A 19,419-nucleotide genomic window follows, 5' to 3' on the forward strand; every position below is an offset into this window, starting at 1 on the left:
AAAGATGTCAGCAGAAAACAATACTTAGGTACAGGGGAAGGCTGTTTCTCTTCCCTGAAACAAATCTGAAGGGAGGATGAGGAGAAAGAAGAAAGGGGGGAGGGGGGAAGCACCTATTTTACTGCCATCTGCATATCTGAGCATGTAAAACAATTAACATAAGCAGCAGCTTCCCTGCTTTAACTTGTAGTTTGTTTCTTGGCTCTTGCATGTTGAACTCTTACAACACCCAACTGCTCTGGAGTTAAGAAAATGACATGTAACAACTAAATCCATTGAAGATGGAATTAATCACACTGAGGTGTGAATGGAAAATCTCCTTAAGAGTATGAAATGCCAGCTTTAAAAACCAGCCCCCTGGCAAAGTCCACATCGCAATCCATTGACATTAAGGACTAGAATCAACCCTGAACTGGCTGAAATTCGGGATGCTGAGCTAGTTAGATATTTATACTGGCTTTCCCAGTAGTATGGACCTTTTGAAACACCTAGTTTGAGGACTATCAATCAGAACCAATTGCAATTTTAAGTTTGGTAGATAACTACAATTCATAAGAATTTGAATTTAAAGTTGGGGCTGCATTAGAAATCCAAGATCAGTTTTTTGACTTCTGTTGTTGAGGTTTTTGTTTGAAAGTGGCAATTACTATTTGTAATAGGCAGTTATCTGTTTAAGTTATCTACTTATAGTTGCCTTAAAATGGTTTCTGAGGTTCAAATATAGGAATTAAATACCAAGCATACAACAACCACCTTTAGCCTTCCCCTTCTCTCTTCCTTTTCCATCTTACTATTCAAACAGATTTTTCCTATTGAAAGAGGAGCAGGCTGTACTTCCATAGAAATGAAGAGATTAAATTTTCTTCTAAAATCAGCAGGCTAATTAACAGTTAATGTTTTTATTGCTTGTGAGTCCCATTACCACATGCTGTCCCATCAGATTTCAAATGATGAAGCATTAGACTGCATTATCTTCCTTCTGGGTCAAGTATGTGTACTCAAGAAAAAGAAACACTGAGCGATATTTTCAATATTAAGGCTAAACAGTACTCCCCCAAACCTGACTCTCACCAACTGTCATAAATAGGAGGACTTCACTTGTGAAAAAGCTGATAAATTTATGTTGTTCATTTCTGCACAACAAAAAGGTTTTGCTTTATAAAAAAAACTACCAAAAACAAACTAACGCAACTTTTCCTCCAATTCTGCTGGCTGACTAGCCTGGTACTTATGCTGTTACCACCAGCTCTGCCAAGCAGGTCCCTCCATGCTTCTGCAGGACGCATTTCCCCAGCCGGCTAGCTGCTGGGCCTGGTGCTTGGTTGGGCATCTGGCAGAATTCTGTGGCCCCTGTTCAGTGCACCAGCACCTAATCCAGTATCCACCCAGCTCAGGAGCTTTTGACCGTGACCCCAGCTAAACTGACTGCTCTGCTTTTCTGTTTTGTATTGTTTCAGCACTGGGTAGGAACCAGAGGAGATGGTGAATTCACCAATACGCCTTCACACACATTCGCTTTGTTCCCAGGTGTAGCTGGCTCTTGGAAAGGGTGGCAATCAAAGAATGAAATACAAGCTTGCCATGGTGTTAGCCACTTATTTTTTCTCCGTGTGCAGTGTTTCTGTCATAGAAACTCACCCTGCAGCATCACAAAAACGTGATAGAGACAGGGATTACCACCACTGAACAGTGCTGAGCACTTTAAAAACAAGTTTTGCTGTAATTAGTTACATCAGAGTTGCAGCACGCAGGCAATGTGTCTGGTTTTAGTGGCTTGCTTCCAAAACTGCTGATTAAGAGGAAGAAGCAACAGCATAGCACAGAGGCACCAAATACCCACTTTTATCTAACCAGGCCAGTAAAAGGACTTACTTCTGGGTCACAAAGATATATTGATAGGGAAGGACAAAAACATGGCTTGCAACATAACAGAGTGTCTATATATATAAATGCTTACTGCTCAAGAATAGCCAGAGTCAGCCTGCTACTACACTGTTTTCACTACAGATATAATGTTCCTTCTGCATGAATCTATGAAACAAAATCCCTCAATATGATTTTTAATCATTCCATAAAGGAGAAATGCAAGAAGGGAAACAGCAGACAATAATATTTTTTGCCTATGTAGACTAACAAACAAACGTGTGTTACTGAACTGAGAGCAAACTCATTCCCCTTTCATGTGGCACTTGAAGCGGAGGTCTAGAAAACTCTGCATACATATTTGTCTAAGCCTTTGTAAGAAGTGCAGGATTGCTGCAGCTACTAATGGGAAATATTCTTAGATTTTTACTTCTGGTTTTTCTTTCTGCGTTAAATGATATCAAAATAAGGTAATGAGCCTGCAGGGAAAAGCCCTGGGAGCAGGGGTAGAATTATAGTTCTGCTATTTACTGACCTTCATGAGGAAGATAATGCTATTATTAAACCTTCGTATTTCTCCAACTGAAAAATTAACATGGTACAAGTTGTTTAAATTGCCTCTATTTATCCCACACGTCAAATTTTACAAAAATATTCATGTTCACAAGGACAAAAGCATGGGGTAGGTTACTACCCTCAGTAGATTTTGAAAGCAGTGGTCAGGTTTAAGCCCTACAACACTGTCTAATAATTTGAAGATTTCTCAGAGTGAAGTCTAACATGGATTTAGCAACTCCAACCAAATAAATGTAATGGAAGAAGGCAGCAAAACCTTTAGCCAAATTTAAAGTGTCACATTTAAAAGTTTGCCAGGAAATCCCCATTGGGGGCTTTTACCAGGACAGCCATGTGGGTCAGAAAACACCTTTGACTGATGTACCTCTGCTGGCAAAAACTTTATAGCATCAACCTGGCTTGTGTATCGTGTGCAGTCCTGAACACAAATAAATCCATTCCAGATGTTTATCCAGAGCTGACCGATTCTACACCCTTCTTTAGCAGTGATCCATCTCAGGGATGGGGAAAGAGGGGAGTGTTGGAAACCTTATTTGCAAAAGAGAAGCAGACATTATTCCTCAACCTGTAGCATTCCCAAGATCTCACTCCTAGTCGAAAGCATGGGCCCAAAGATAACTATGAGATTAGGTACAGTATAAAAGTTAGCAGCTTCTCAAACAAATGGCAGGTACAGCCTTCCTTACAAAGGCCTTGCTTTGTATTGGTTCTGCAGGGACAGGCTCTTAACAAACCCTGAACGCTTGGACAGCAAGAACAACAACAACCACCACCCCCCATTCCTGAAAAATCACAGTGCTTTATATTTCTTGTATTTCAGTATCATTTTTAAGAAGCTGTCCTTTTCTACTTTCTGGAAGAAGATGGAAAAACATATTCCCAGTTCAGAGGAGCCCTGGCTCAGAAGAGGGTCAGATACATTTCTGTTAAGAAAAACAAAAACAAAACCTCAGGAAAATGTAAATGTCTCACTGGGGCCACAATCTTTTATTACTGAATTTGATGAGCAAAATTTCACTCTGTTACATTTTCTCAGCTGCAAAACAGGACCAGAGAAGGCTTTGGCAAATAGCCCTAGAGGTGGTCCCTTTTCAGATTCAGGTTGCTTCCTAGTCATTCAGGGCATTTAGTTTTCAGAGCAATGAACCTGTTCAAGGATTCTTGTGCAAGTGAGGAAAGAAGCAAGACAAAGGCTCTCCACTACCTCCACCATGTCCAAGGCACAGATACAGCACATGCAAAGATGCGAAAAATACAGGGCACAAATCACAGAGTACAGTAATGCTGCAAGCGGATGCTGCACATCAAAGCTATGCAAGCTAAGAGTTGATAGTGTCTTCATAAGCAATATTGCCCAAGGAACTGGGTAACTGTGAGTTACTAATCAGTGGTTCAGAGCCAACCTGGGCCACGCTGTGATCCAACGGGCATGAAGATTATGCAGAACACACCAACTGCTCCAGGAGCTTTGCTGCTCTCTCTACAAAGCAGGAAAAGCTTAATTTGCTCTCCATTTCCACAGACTCTGAAAGTCACTGAAAATTAGATTGCCAAAGTACAGGAGAATAGGAGTCCCTTCACCCCCTTAAAAAATATAAAATCTATATATTCACTACAGATTTGATTCTCTGTAATACTGCTAAATCTCTTCCTAAAATTAATTGCAGAATGAATGCTAAATGTGTTATCTTAGCAACCTCTAGCAGGAGATGCTATTTGATTTCACCTGTGAGTTATAGATTGCAGCATATGAACATTGTTTACCTTTTAAGAAGCAACACCAGTGAAGCAAAGAATCAATCAAAAACAGATCTAAGGAATCACTCATTTCACGTAGAGGATTTGTGGATGGATGAGAAGGCTAGACAGCGAGCACCTGAATAGTGAACTAACGGTACTGCAGATAAAAACCAACAAACAGATTAGATGTGATGTATCAAATTAGATGCCATTAAAGCATTAGCCTACTGTGCATGTTATAATATACCTACGAAAGACAGTGGCCTTTTTACTTATTTCTCCACCTTCCCAAGCAGTTCTGCTGCACTGAGCAGACACTGCAGTAGTGAGCATAGAGAAGATCAAGGCAAAACAAAAACAATTGTCTCCTATGTTGCTCTCTTCCACCAATTTACAGTGTTTCTCCAACTTTTGACATAAAAAAATGCACATCCAGCTGCTACTGGATCTGTGTGAAACAAACAGATCACTTCTTCACCTTTCAGTTTCAGATGATCTAACTTTTATAGAGCACTTGAAGACCCCAATGGGAAGAGAGCTTTCCTATTGCTCACTGGCTTATCTGACCTTCCTCTCCCCACATCCCCGCAGAACCTACTTCCATCATTCTCCTGAGGTATCAGTGAGCTGGGCTTTCATGGCCACTAACCTTCCCCCCAGGAGCTGCAGTTGGCAGGTCATTAGCCCATGCCTTGTAAACGTATTTCACACTCAAGAGCAGCAGAGGCAGGCCTAGGAATGCACAAATTGTGTTAGCCCAAATGGTTCCCTATCCCCAGCTCCTGTAAGCAGGCAGACAGCAGAACTTGAAAGCAGAGGCAAGAACATGCACTTTTTCATCATTGGCAGTGGAGCAGCAAAAGCTGTGCAGGGGGGGCTCAAGCAGAAAACAGGATGCAGCACCCTTGTTTTTCGCACCGGAATATCTCATACTTCAAAACAGGTAAGACCAACATGTCAAGTTAGCGAGTGCAGAGTAGGGGAAGGGAGAGAAAGCGGCATGCAGGGCAGAACAGGATGTGCAGCTGATGTTGCAGGTGTGAAGGAGAATGGAGGATCGTTTCACGGAGGATATCACATCAGCAAACTTACAAGTGGCCCTTATTTAGTTTGTTACATTCCAATTAGTGCCAGGCAGAACTGCCCTCCCTGCTCCCTGAAGCAACTCTTGCAGGACTCCCGCAGAAACAGTATAGCTTTGCTTATGGACACAAGCACCTGTTTGGTACCTTTGTGCGGCAACGTTTGGACATTAAGTACGTGGGCAACACATGCTCAACTGCTACCAGCTCCTGGCCCAAGAAGGAGAAAAGAAAGAGAGTCACATGTTGTCCCCAGTCCCTTCTTTCTCCTGTCCTAGAATAACAAAGTCTGACATGGCTGGTCCCTTCCCTGCTCCATGGCAGATTGCACAGGGAAGGGGAATCTCCATAGGTGAAGAGGACAGGGGCTCTATGTGCATGAAAGCACTAACATCAGGAGAGCAAAGTGATTTCTTGTCAGTGCAAGGCTGCAGCAAAGCAGGAACACCTTGCTATACAAGCTGAGACTACGAGCAGTAGAATGCAGATTAACCACTTGGTTGCCGCTTACCATGCCAGGTACATTGGGCTAAAGGCACCTCCATCCAGTGCTGCCCGACGTGCCAGGTACATCCCATGATGTTCCATTGAAATCACAACAGGCCATCAATAGAACGTGGCTGCACGGATGCAGAATGGAGAACCAGCAGGGACGCTGTTAAATGCAATTAAAAAACTGCAATCAAAATTGAAACGTACATTTTAAAACGGCCACCTGCCTTAAAAACGTAACTACTAGAACAACCTCCCCTCCACCCATCTCCCCAGGACTGCTGAACTGCAGTGGAAACAGAGGGGAAGGCCTCTGAAAGTTTCTTGATCGCTCTTGCTGGCCATCTCCATTCAGGACTCCAAAGGCCCTGAGCTTCAGGGGGACCAGGCCATTTAGATACAAGAACAGCAGATCCCAGGACTTCTGCACCAGCTTCCTTCTGCCCAGGAGTTCAGACAACTAAATACCACCATTTAGAAATGCTGCTACAATCAGAAAAGTCTGGTGCCAGAGCTTCATGGTCTTGCTCCCCCCACAGTACAGGCAATGGAAGAAACACTTAAAAGCTGCCACTGATCCTCTGTGTTGTCTCCGTTTCCTTGTCCCACTTCCCAAGCCTTTGGAATCCTGCTTTTCTAGGGATGTCATGGCATTGAGCAAGGCAGGGTTCTTTGGCTTTTGTTACATCTGTTGAGGTAAAAGAAAATACTGTGTACCCTTCTCCTATTTCTAATGATGTTTCACTGACAATACCTAAGTCTCCCTGTTCTTAGAGCCTGGAGATAAGTTGATTCATGGTGAACTACAGCTGGTACAAGAGTCACAATACTGAACGTTTCTGTGCCTTAAGATGTGTAATTCCACCCTTCCCTGCCCAAAGGAAAAAGCAACAACATCTTTTCCATGCCAAGGAAAGGCACATCCCACAGATACACACAGCTCATCAAACTGAAGGTGTCCTCTGCAGCACATATCCTCCTTCCGCAGGAGTTCCTGTAAGCAACTGAGGCAGCATGATCAAGGAGGATAGTCTCAGGGTAGATGCTAAGAACGGGTCCCTCTCTACAAGTGGTGTTGCTGCCCCAGTGGAGAGAAAGAAGAAAAAAAACAAAAAAAAACAAAACAGGAAAGGAATCCTGCAGCCTTGCAGGGAGATTTAAAATAGGTTTTTAGACACTCATGGCAAAGTGGTGCTTTTGCGTAGCTCTTGTCACACTGACAGTTGCGTGTTTCCAGCTGTGCTGCTGGAGATACAGATCTTATAAACATTTAAAAAGTTAGAGGAATATTGATAATTTCAACCTTAAAAGATAAAAGGCCAACAAAAAAGACTTGCAATAATGAATCTACTTGGATGAGAGTGAAAGCATAGGAGTACACCGGCCTGGCAAATAGAAAGCATCTTCGTGTAAAGGACACTGAACGTAAGGAGATAGTTCTTCATTCTTCCCAGACATCTGCTGGGCTCAGGCCCAAAATAGAGGGTTCCCATCATTCCCACCTGCATCCTTACCCCCACAGTTCTGTGACTAAATCCCTTTCATGCTGAACTAATAGGTCTTTTGATTCAGATTGGCCTGTTTTGACTGCTGTAGGCTGAAGATTTTTAAATCTTGTCAATACAATAAAGAAATGAAATGCAAGCGTCTGCTTACTGACCTAGGCTATGCTGAGCCAAAAGCGTTTGCTGAACTAGTTTGAACGGACCACTGCCGGCATGAGCAGGCCAGTCCACATTTAAACAGTGTGCTGCTTTAAGCCTAAAGGGCCTGAGCCTCAGAGAGTTGGAGCTCCCCCCTCTCCAAGTGAACCAACACAGGCTGGAGCGCAGGCAAGCAACGCAGTCCTGGCTGCATCTGCCGGCATCAGAATGCTGCCAAACACTCGGCAGTACTCAGCTTAAGAAAGGGGTGCTGAATGCTGCACGAAGGTATTTCTTGGACTGGTTTTGAGACAGTAGCCCTAATGCAGATATACACCCAGATTACAGCAATTAACTTCTTGCTACCGTGAAGCAAGAAGCTCTTCTCTGTAGTTGTATTTCCCCTCTAGGGCAGAGATTAACAGAGAATTGTTTAAAACAAAGGTGTTTCCTAATGCTGGAACTTCACGCTGCAGTCAGAAATGAAGCTTCCTGCCAATTCCTAAGCAGAGCTCTTGTATAGCATACATTTAGTTTCACTGTCAGTGTGAAGGAGATTAGGACTACCCAAAGCCCTTAGGTGGGAGGAGAAAAGGAGAGGCATGGACATCAGGATCTTGTCAGAGAGAGCCAGGCAGTAAAAATTTCTGCATATCTGCAGAGCACAGCTGATCTCAAAACCACAGGATGGCACAAAACAAAGCAAGCCTCAGAAGCTAGTGAGGGGCAATAGATGTTGGACCTTCTTCAGCCCTGTGACAGCTGAGCAAGCTCAGCTCCAGCTGCACTTTGATACTGCATTACAAGTGATACAGGCAGCCCCAATGCCCCATGCTCATCTAATGACTCCTTATTGCATTAAAACACCCACATCGTTCAGTGGAGCAGCCCAGCCCACACTGGAGGAAGGATACAATCTACCATCCACCAGTTTGGTTCCCTTTGGTATGCAAAATTCTTCTGTTTTCCAGCCACCTTTGAGCCTTGATGTATAGAATTCTCCCTTTACAATGCAAGAATTTCAGATTTGACCAAAGGATTATTGCTACCTTCCAGCTAATCCTAGCGAGTGTTAGGCAGAATTAACAAACCTAGGAATTACAGGAAGTGGGAAGATGCTTCTGGTCTGAAAAGCTTGGGACCTGCCTTTCAGTATGGTAGGGGATGCACAAGATGGCAGCTTCATGCTGGGCATTGCTTTGGGGGCAAGAGCACACAGCACGGTAGAGAAAAAGGAAAGTCCTGACTCTTTTCCAGCCATGACTGTCTTGCAGCAACCTCCCAGCTGCAGCACAGCATTAGGGCTCTGACTCACTACCAGAACAAGCTGATAGCTGGGTGTGAACTGCAGCAACACTGGAGCAAATGCACAGACCTTTCAGCTGTCCCTGCAACTGCAGGGGGATCTCCAGGACAGGGATGAAGCAGACAGCTGGGAGTGTTAAATCCACTAGCTATTGTGATTCAGACCCCTTAGTTACAGGGTTTGTTAGAGCAAACAAGGCCTTGGAGCACTGGAAGAAATGGGAGAGGATTTGAAAAAGATTCTCCCCATTGGCCTGCTTATTTTTATTTCTTGTGTGAACTGAGAAAGCTTTTCTGGTAACAGCAGAGAGAAGCAGTCTGCACAGGAGCCTCCGCATACAGAATGCTGTTAATATCATGAACTTGTTGCAGCAATTTACAGTAAGCTCCATGCTGAGGGGTGTGGGAAAGACAAGGACAGTAACAGCCTTGCACCAAAATGTCATCACTGTCACCATATATCAGATACCACTGAGCACAGAAACAAACTTCGCTGTCTCCTTTTTTTCCCCAAGATCAAATCTCATTCTGTTACCTCACCCCTACCTGCAGGTGCAGCAGCAGTGATTCCCTTAACACAAATAAATAATTCCTTAAATACAGCACTGTTAGCATTTTAACCACCATTTTTTTCTTTTTTGCCAAGAACTGGCCATGTACTCAACCTTGTACTTCCTAGAGAAGTCTTTGCCTCTAAGTGCTAACCTGGCCTGAGATCCTTCCTGTGCACTATGCTCCTGTGAAGTCTTTCAGGTAAACCACTGTTTAAGAATTGGTCCTGACAGTATCAAGACCTTGTGCTGTACTGCCTGTCAAACGTCCCTCAGAATCGGACCCCAAACCCTCATACAGTTGGTCCTTTGTAACCACTACAAAAGTGTTTCTGCAACTCTGAGCCTGGCTAACAAGAAGGTGCCAGAAAGCCATTATCACTTGTAAGGGCAGAAGCTGTAACAGACTCCTGCAAACTGTAACAAGTCCTGCAAACTATCTGCATTGCATCCAAATCTGTCCAAGCTGAGGATGTCCTAAGGGGATAGCAGGGCTTATGGCAAGACACATGAATGTTGGTGCTTTATGTAATTTTATCCATTTGCAGAATTCTTCATGTTTCCTTGACTGCTTCCTTGACTGCTTTCCTTGACTGCTTCCCCTCAAATACTACCAGTGCCTCAAATTCTAATTTCAACTGTTTTATTCCTCTGTCTCCTTCACTTGAGGCTTCAAGCTTTTATAAACTCATCTCACAGACTGTAAGGGGATCACTCTTAGTATGCTTCCAAAACCCACCTCTTCTCAGCAAGGCTCCCATCCTGCCATCATTATTCTGCAGCACCGCACAACAGTGGTCCAGGGCTGCAGATATCTCATGGGCATTTGGCCAGCCTTCTCTGTCAGAAGGTATCTGAGCTTAGGGGGTTACAAACCCAGGCACATTATGAAAGGCAGCCCAGGAAGGTCATGGGATGTTGCAAACTTTACTACAATCCAAAGCAAAGAATCTTCCTCCTTTCCTTCCCTACACACTATTCTTGTCAAGGTCAAGAATTTTTGGGCAGTTCTCAAAAGACACAAATTACAGGCTCTTGTCATGAATCAAGACTTAAACCAAGTCTCTGTTTTAAAAAAGTGGAAGGGGAGGGGCAAGGCAAGGGAGAAGGTAGTTTTGCCCAAAGTTTGGTTTTGAAAAGGGGATTAGCAGTTTATGCCTGTGTGTTACCCTGTAATCTGGAAGCTCCTCAGAACAGGACCCCTAGAAGCATTTTACACTGAACCATATACACACCCCACAGCAAAAGAACCAGTGCTTCCCGCATCCGTTCCAGTTTGCTCAGCTTCTCCTAAATCAACACTGCCAGAAGGCAAGACAGCACTATAACAAATTAGCACCACTCACAATTTGTTGAGTTGCTGTTCCATTGTTTGTTTATTTAAAACACGCGCACGCACACACACACACACACAAACCTCACAAGCTTGCTCTCTGCTGCCATCATCCAAACTCCACATTTGTTGTCTCAGAGGCAGAGGCAAAGCAAAGGCAGTGGATTAATCCCATGCAGAGCAACAGTCACTGCACTAGATCTCTGCTTGGGTTTTGCTTTCACTACAAGCAAAACAAAAAAATGCCCACACTGCTCAAGCTTGGCAGATAAAGGTGTCAAAATCCTTATTTCAGCACTTGACTAGGAAACTGTTGTTAAGAAAAAGGAAGAGCCACAGGCTTGAAAGGACCCGGCACTAATAATACTCTCCTTGCTAATACTATTTATGAACATCCGAGGGATAATCTGTATCCCTTATCAGTTCACAAGATCATAAGATCTTCAAAATAGGAAACATGTCTTACTTCATAAAGCACTGTATAAGTTTACAAAGCACAATATACGTGGTAATAAATAATTGTCAAAGCAGAGCAAAGATGTGGCTGTAAAACCTGAAAAAGTACCGCCGTTCCCATTTCATTCTATGCTCTGGCTACTTCCATTGTAGCATGAGACTGGTTGTTCCAACCTGGTTTATGCTTACGCACCAATCTGTTTTTATTTTAAGAGATTATCTGGGAAATGTGCTACACTTTTATTTGCACTAGAGAAATGAGTGTTTTATCATCAGGTGATCATGATGAGGATGATGAAAAAAAGCTGTAGGAGATTCTTATCCTTCCATCAAATACAGTCTAATTTGCCAGCACATACATATGTGTCACTAATGATTCCTTTACACAGCATTTGTACTGCTGGCACTTATCCCATGCAGAGCACCCTGATAGCTGAGCAACTGCTCACCAGTTGCATCATGTAGCCTACAGAGACTGCTTCTCCTTCATTTCTCTGGATTTATACTTCATAAAGCTCTGAGCTGCTGCAGGCACAGTTTAAAGCACAGTACCACCTCAAATCCTTACATGCTTTCATTTATTTATTTTTTAAAGAAAATTTTCTGGTTTATGAATGCTTGAAATGGTTGCATCTTCTGGCTGCTGTATCATATGCTACCAGATACCTGCATCATCCAAAGCATCTCTGTCAGCCTGGGTTGAACAAGGTTTTCGTTTCTGGACGGGTGAACGATATCTCCACAATTATCTCCACCAGCGTAACAACAGCTTAGGAAAATACTAGATTTTATACTCAGTTTGCATGGAATTCTGTGGGCTCCAAGACAAGTAGAAGAATTTTATTCTTTGGATAACCTATAGTTTATCAAATGATTAAATACTCAAGCTTAAGTACTTCAAAAGCTACTTGCTCTACAGTTGTCACGTACGGAAATTGCTAGGCAATTTGTGCATATATTTCCTGTCAGAAACAAGCCTCAAAGAGCAGAGCAGAATGGATCGTCCTCCTTCTTTTGGCACTATTAAAACCATCTCCTTTGGTAATTATTCTCCTAAGATGGGTGTGGGGGAGTGAAAAGCTGGAGCAGATTCTATTTATAGAAGATAACCTTGGGAAAAACAGGAGGTACCAGAGAAACAGGCAGGAGGGGTGAAGTTGTGACAGTACTGAAACTAGTGAGAGACACAGGTGTACCAGGTCTCCATGCCAGAGACAGCTCTGAGAGCAGCCGCACCTCCTGCAAGATTTAGGCTTGGCAAGCAGGTTTCATAGGCGCTCTGATGAGAATTCAGAGGCATATTTAAAAGCTTGAGCAAGAGTTTAAAAAAAAAAATATATATATATATATATATATATTTTTTTTTAAAGGTTTCTGGATCACTTCCCGTAAAGCTCTCCCTTGTCAGCACAGAAAGTGGTTAAAGGAAAAACAAAAACCAAAACAGAAAACCCAAAACAGCCAGAGGGACTGAAACCTCCGTTACACAGATGAAACAACTCAGCAGTTTTACAGCTACATAAATAGGATCAGGATCTGGCCCAAGGAGTGATACGTGTACAAACTACCTCTAGCAGCCACAACACTGATACTACACCTCAGATTGGAAGAAGAGGAAAAAAAAAGAATTCCTATAGCCTTACCACCTCCAGCAGAGCCCACTGACATAATAGCGTCAAGAGACTCCCAGAGGATGCAAAAAGTACATTTAGTGAGGATATATTTGGACTAAAACCTCTCTCCTGGCATAGCGTATTCCCAAACACCTGCATCTAGTTGCGTTCAGGCCCTGGCCCTGGGCTGCGCGTTACGCAGCCACGCAGAGCTCCGGGGCGGAGGAGGCCTAAAACAAACAGCAGCGTCGTTAGGCCGCGGTGCAGGTGCCTGGGTGCTGCTGCTGCACCCAAGCACCCCCGCCTGGGGCCTGGCAGCTCGAGAAGGGGGACACCCCCGCCGGTGGTCTGACACAGGCTGGCTTTCCATCAGGTCAGTCCATCTAGGGTCAGTCTGTCCCCTTCTACAGATATTTTCTTGGCAGAGGCCTTATTCAAATAGGGTTTTTTGTTTTGTTTTTTAACAGTAGCAAAAAATTCCCCAAATCCCAAAACAAACAACAGTCACCCACTGTAAAGAACATGAATATGACAAGCATAGGTGGCATCCTTCTTATCTTCCCTCATTGAACATGTCTGTCCTCTAGAAGAGGCTGTGTTCTTTTGCAGACAGGCTACCAGGATGCTAACATGGCTTTCACACGCTCTCTTCTCTGCTACCTCAGTGTAAGATGCCTGACAATAATCCCGAATCCCCAGACCCTCCCAGGACCTGTCACTGCACACACAGACACTCCAGGCAATTCAAGTCTTATAAGAAGATATGTAATGTAAAAATGCTTTTCATCTTGTGCGGGGGGGAAATAGCAGGGACCTGCCTAGAGAACAATTTAAAAAATATAGTAATTCATCAGCTTGATTTAATGCAGTGCACCTGCATGTGAGAATGCTGGCTCAAGCAGAGATATTCCCGGTAGTATGCGTTTGCTTACAAACAGGCAAGATGTTTTGGCACAGCCACTGCGTCCTTTGAAGAAGTTGGTTTTGACATGTTGCAAGAGGACTTGGATTTTCCAAGTCCTCTCTAACTAGGAGGCAAAAACCCAAAGGAGACCACCCTAAAATTTGTCTTCAGTGTGTTCTAATTTTCACCCAGCTTTCTATTATTTGCCATAGCCAGAAAAAAATGCTGATGAAATTGTTCATGTTTCTAAAAAACAGAGGAAAGGTCAAGAAAGCACTGTTACATGTAATTTGCTCTTTCTCTAGCAGCAGCCAGAGTGTGCTGAGCCAGGGTTTATTGCTCACATTTTCCCCTGTTGCTCTTGAATCAACGAATAAAATAAGGATGTCAAGTTTGGTAGGTTTCAAAACAAAAGGTGTATGGGATGGGGGATGATCGTGGGTTTTTTTAAAACAGTTGTTCATAACAAACAGTGAAATTGCTGAGAAAATAAGTTCTGCCTTGTCATCTTGAAAATGTTACTTCTTTCCCCTCAGAAGAGACTAGGTCACTGGGAGATGCACAAAGCTCAAGACAGGCCTAACAAATATGCTGCCCAAGGGTGATTGACACGTCTGGGTCTTTCAGTAGGATACATGTACCCAAAGCACAGTGGAAATTCTTACTCATGCTGGCTTTTTTTTCATGTATACTTATTATTCATATAAACCTTCCATTATAAGAGACAAAAACATGGTTATTAAAAGGGATGGGCTTAGCATAAAGCACAGCAGAACTTCAGAAAGAAGCCCCAACTCTGACCATCTCTAATTTGAAAGAAAGGTTGATTATTACAGTCCACTTTTTTCTTTAACTTAATTTTTATTTTCCTGGGAAATTTGAAAAGGTTTGTTTGTTTATTTGTTTTTTAATGGGTCATATTATCAAAGGAGTGGCAGAAGAATCTAAAAATTTGGAGGAGAGTTTTGAGGGGGAATAATTTAGAGAGAAAAGCCTCATAGAAAGACCTCCCCTGCAGCCACCGGGTTTGTTCCTCCCGCTGCGCATGCACACTAAACACCCTTTTGCCTCCCCATGAGAGGAGCAGAATCCAAAAGATCTGGCATAAAAGGCCTGGAAGACACTGCACTCAATCGGCCACATGAGGGGGGAGGCTGAGGAGTAAAGAAATAGCTGAAATTACATGGGAATAACAACAACATTCACAAAAGTTCCCCTTGGATACAAGTCAGCGTGTGGGAATGAAGGATTAAGATTGAGTATTTGCAGCATTTCCCAGTCAGATGCCAAGATATCAAAGCTGGCATGCTACGGTGCTCTGGCGTTTCACTGCATGGTTGCAGAGTTCTGCTCGCGTGCATCTCTCTCTCTCTAATAGCGCATGCATTTTTAATTTTTTTAAACATGTGATCTAGGTTAGTGCTTGTAAAAGCGAGGAATTAGCATCCACAGCCTAGCACAGGCAGCTGGGCAAGCCCTGCTCTCAGATCCCTGCCAACACAATCAACCCCAAATTAAACCCGCGCTGCTGCCACCCACACACAGCAAGCAGGTCGTGCCCTGCTGCCAACTTCTTCAGTCAACAAGCAGGGGCAAAGGAGTGCCATGTTATTACCTCTCCTCTTAAAGGACATACTAAAGCATTTTAATCCTTGCATATAATAGGCCACAGACACATGAGCAATTAGAGTACAGGACCGAATCCTATGTCAGACACATTTTTTAAAATAAGATATAGCACTTCTGTATCATTGCCCTCCACAACAGACCTCAGTGCTTTTCTGTTTCTTTTTTTAAAGCTAGCTTTAACATTGCTAGTGAAAAAGATGCATTATTTCATATAGAGGAATGGGGCATCGTGATCTGTTTTAGCCCGTCTAAGGCAGGGCTGCCACTGAGAAGGGAAAGTCTTGTCCTGTTCCTGGATCAGCCCTGGGCTGGTTCAGCCTTAAGCCTCATGGTCTTCAGCGCCAGCACAAGAGAGCAGGCAGGAAAGCACAGCCAAAGACCAGGAACAACCATCAGCAAAGCTGGTTGTAAAGCCAAATCCCATGTGTCAGAGGTCACAGAAGTAATTAAGCATTGTGCTTCAAACTCCAAAACATCCTCCACTATCCAGGAAGGCTGCCGGCAATAGGAGGAGGATGATGGTGAAATAGAGAAACAATGAAGAGAAGAATTGCCCCCTGTGCAGGCCTTGTTGGCAGCGCGCGGCGTGTGCAGAACGAGGAGATGGAGCAGAGCAGCGCTGGGGACAAGGAGGAGCCTCTGCTCTCCCTTTGAGGCAGGGACAGCGGGATACTTCTGCCTACCTTCGGGCCCGAAATTCTCTCTGACACCCCACTTCGCAGAAGTGAGATCAATGCCTAACTATGAGACATGCTTCCATTTTGTAATGATCTTCATTTCTAGATGTTTAATATTAGTTGGCTTCCTCCCTTGGAATTTTGTAATAGCTCAGGAAAGAAAGTTGAGAGGTTCTCCCCAAAGTCCCCAAGATGCAGCGGAAACCGGAATCTGCTGCAGGGCTGCAGTGCGTTGTCTCAGCAGATTCAGTGGGTAACAAGGTCTTCTGAAAAAAAGTCTTGTAAGTGTTTCTGCCTGGACTTGCCAAAAGACCTTAATGCAAATACAACTTGAGGAAAATTAGAGTGGACTCTAGTGGCTGCCTCCCCCTCAGGGTTTGTTTTTTTTTTTCTTAAATCCTGATGAAATTCATTACCGTTGCATTTAAACTGAGGTTCTGATTTAAATTTTCCAAAGCAGGCAGGGCAGGTTTGAAAGCCTGATATATCAGAATTTGTGCACTTCCTGAAGGTCTAGGTAGCTGCAGAGCCTCCCTAAAGGGGTGATGGCTTGGTCCCCTCGCCCCCTTGACATGTTTGCTGTCACGCAGGCCACTAGATTCCTGGCAAGTCAGACAGGCTTGCTCCCTACAACCAAGCAGCACCACATTCAAGCATGCCAGTACTTTCCTTGAAGGTATTTACAGTTTACTTTTTAGTGCTACTTTAAGTTCAAAGGGGCTAGTAAAACCCCATTAAGCCATTTACATCAAACTGGTTAGTTAATTATCCTGTTGCAGGCTTTAAATTAGCAATTTATAACCCTTTCCCTAGAGATGCCAGTATTTGGAAACAACTCAGCAGGGGCATTTTGCAGGGTGCAGTTAAGGAACAAGAACCCCCACCACCACCAAAGTAAACAAATACCCCCCCCCAAAAAAAACCCTCCCAAAAAACAGAATAAATGTTTTTGCTTTTTGTTTGGAAGTTGATTAGCTCTGGGAGAATCCAGGGGTGGGAGAGAGCCCACCCTTTGCTAGCAAGGCTAGAGAGGCCCTGTCTGCTGTAGGCTGTGTCTGTGCAGCGTAACGCAGGGATGTGCAGGGATACAGAGGTAGTCCAAATCTGGGCAACAGCACACCTAGATGAGGATGATGCTTCCCTTACACTGAGATGTTCTACTTCTTAGTATCGTAATCAAAAATATTTTCACATATGTCCATACAAAAGTGTCTCTGTACTGGACTGAAACCAGTGTCTTTCCTCAAGGAAGGAAACAAGATTTGGGGCTTATATCTCCTCCTTGGGCTTATTCTTCTGTCAAATTTGGTGATACACATTGGGGAAAGGGGGAACCAACACAAACCAAACACCCCCCTTTGAGCCTCCACTGCTATTAGTATTCTTTCCTCTCTTCCACAAAACCTGGTCAAACTGTAAAAGTCCGGCACAGAGGGACTAAAGAGGACCATGGGTTTTGGTCAGCAGGTCTGCAGCCATACAGGCAGAGCCACACTACAGCCACCTTTCAGATGAGGATTAGCAATGTTCCAGATCTGTGTTCCCTTGCCATAAGGGTCGAGTGACCTGCTCGCAGCACAGTTACCCCACAGGCTAGGTGAGGCTGGAGCCATGGAGTCTCCATTCCCTGGATCTTCTCCCCTGCCAACAAAATTCTATTCCTAAGAAGCAGAATTTGTTTTCCCTCAGGGTCTGATTATTCCCGTCCACCCCACTCAGAATTCAGAGCTTTTATAGAAGGGAATACCCCCCCACCCCAATACCTAACTAACCAAGTCCTAAAGTAAAAGATGCCTCTTACCCTGTCTTCCTTATCCCTACCAGACATTATTAGTTCTAGAAACAACTGGTATATTGGATTTTTATTGACAAATTCTATTTAAAATAAAGATGGGAGGGGAAGACCCTCCAGTTGCTACTATTTTCACACAACCATCTATCAGATATAGGAGAAATCTTGGCCCTGATCCTGGAAGCTCTTCCATGTTAACAAGACTTAAAACCCCTTCAACAGCAGACATCCATGGAAAGAAGTAGCATGCAGAACAGGACCAAGGCAAACTAGGCAGTTCCCCATTTACATCAAATTAAGGCACATAAAGAAAAAGTTTGAGAGAAAATTTCCATTCTAATTGAAAGACAAAAAAGACAGATGCAATCAAGTCCTGTGACAAACCCCACAAAATATGTTTTTCCTCCATCTTTTTTGCCTTTTCAAAGGCAAAAAAACAAACACTTTTTACAAGCAATGCCAAATTAACTTGACAAAGAGAGATTAAAATCTAAGCAAGTTAATTTCTTTTTACTACACAACCATCAGATTTATTTTGTGTTTGCTTGATTTTTCTTCTGTGTGGGAAGTAGCTATTTCACAATAACTTTTGGGATGAAGGTGGGGGAACAGAAGGGGAGAAGAGAGGGAAAGACACCCAAAGTTTTCAAACCAAAAGGGATGAAATATTTTTGTACAAAATTTGGTGAGACGATATCACTTTTACTTGATGTACTGCTCCAAATTGCAAGGCAGGGGTCTTTCAGTAAAAAGACAGGTAAACACAAAGTAAAATCTAAATTATCTAAAGGATTAAAAAGCCCAACCCCACACATAGATGACATTCTCCAAATTCTCTGCCCTTTCTTGGGAGCAGTTACACCCAAACCATCACTCAGTCCAGAAGCTGTTCTCTCATGCTAATCACTCTGGAATCACACACTAAGGTAAAAAAAGTTCAAATGCAAGCACTGGCCTGGCCTCTGAAACAGCCTAACAGGCCATGGGATTGCATAGCAAGGAAAGGGAATTATAAAATAATGTGAAATTGGGGAGACAGAAAAAAGAAAAACCCTCCTGTGGATGGACTGAGAGTCTTTCCTGCTCCACCAAAAACTTCCATTTCCAAGGCATGCAATACCGGGGCCTGTGTCTAGAACAGGTGTGTCTCCTTAAATACCTCACATGTCACACTTGTGTCTCATGGATACAGTTCTGGGGGATTATATTAGTACCAGCGCATACCAGCTGTAGCTCACCCCCAGCAGTATCCTGTAACTCCTTGCATGGGGGGAGCTGCTCTCCATACCGTGCAGAGCCCCTTGCCACATGACTTTCCGGAGACAGACAGCAACCCTGAAACGGCAGCTTCAGAGCATTTGTGCTCGAGGGGCTGAAGCAATGCAGGGACAAGCAAAAGACCTCCTCCAAGAGCAACTCTGAGGTACTGCCAAGGGAAAATAAATGGAGGGCTCCAAGTATTCTTTACCCTGCTGCCCACTGCTAGCTAATTCTCCACTGATTTATGCCAAATGGACACTCGGAAATCTCCTTTAAATTAAAAAAAAAAGATGCACAGCTAACAGCAAACTTCACTCAGCCATTCCCAAGCAGAAAATGTTGACAGGGCACCAGACAGCCATGGCTAGGGCAGGATGAAGGAAGGACAAAGGCGAGTGAGCCTTGGAGTCAGTACAAGAAGAGGCACCCATTGGCAATTTCAACCTCGTTCTTCGCTAAGCCTCGGAGGATACTAGCTGCTGGCCCAAGCAGCTGAAAGAGAC

At 43.7% G+C, this 19,419-nt stretch overlaps 1 protein-coding gene across 8 annotated transcripts in view; it reads right to left on the reverse strand.

Annotated features, from left to right (window-relative positions):
• Nucleotides 1-19,419, reverse strand: part of HIC2 (HIC ZBTB transcriptional repressor 2) — a 74,659-nt gene that overhangs the window by 2,949 nt on the left and 52,291 nt on the right. For 2 of the 8 annotated variants that reach the window (XM_067307128.1, XM_067307125.1), the window contains one exon: nucleotides 5,773-5,916. The exons of 2 other annotated variants lie outside the window; for them this stretch is intronic. The gene's annotated coding sequence lies outside the window, so the exon portion shown is untranslated. Of the gene's footprint in view, nucleotides 1-4,203; nucleotides 4,337-5,408; nucleotides 5,472-5,772; nucleotides 5,917-19,419 lie in introns of all 8 variants that reach the window. 4 more of the 8 variants (XM_067307126.1, XM_067307127.1, XM_067307129.1 and 1 more) reach the window with 4 other exon arrangements.

The sequence above is a fragment of the Apteryx mantelli genome, chromosome 17 (assembly GCF_036417845.1).
Source record: "Apteryx mantelli isolate bAptMan1 chromosome 17, bAptMan1.hap1, whole genome shotgun sequence".
Taxonomy (NCBI): domain Eukaryota; kingdom Metazoa; phylum Chordata; class Aves; order Apterygiformes; family Apterygidae; genus Apteryx; species Apteryx mantelli.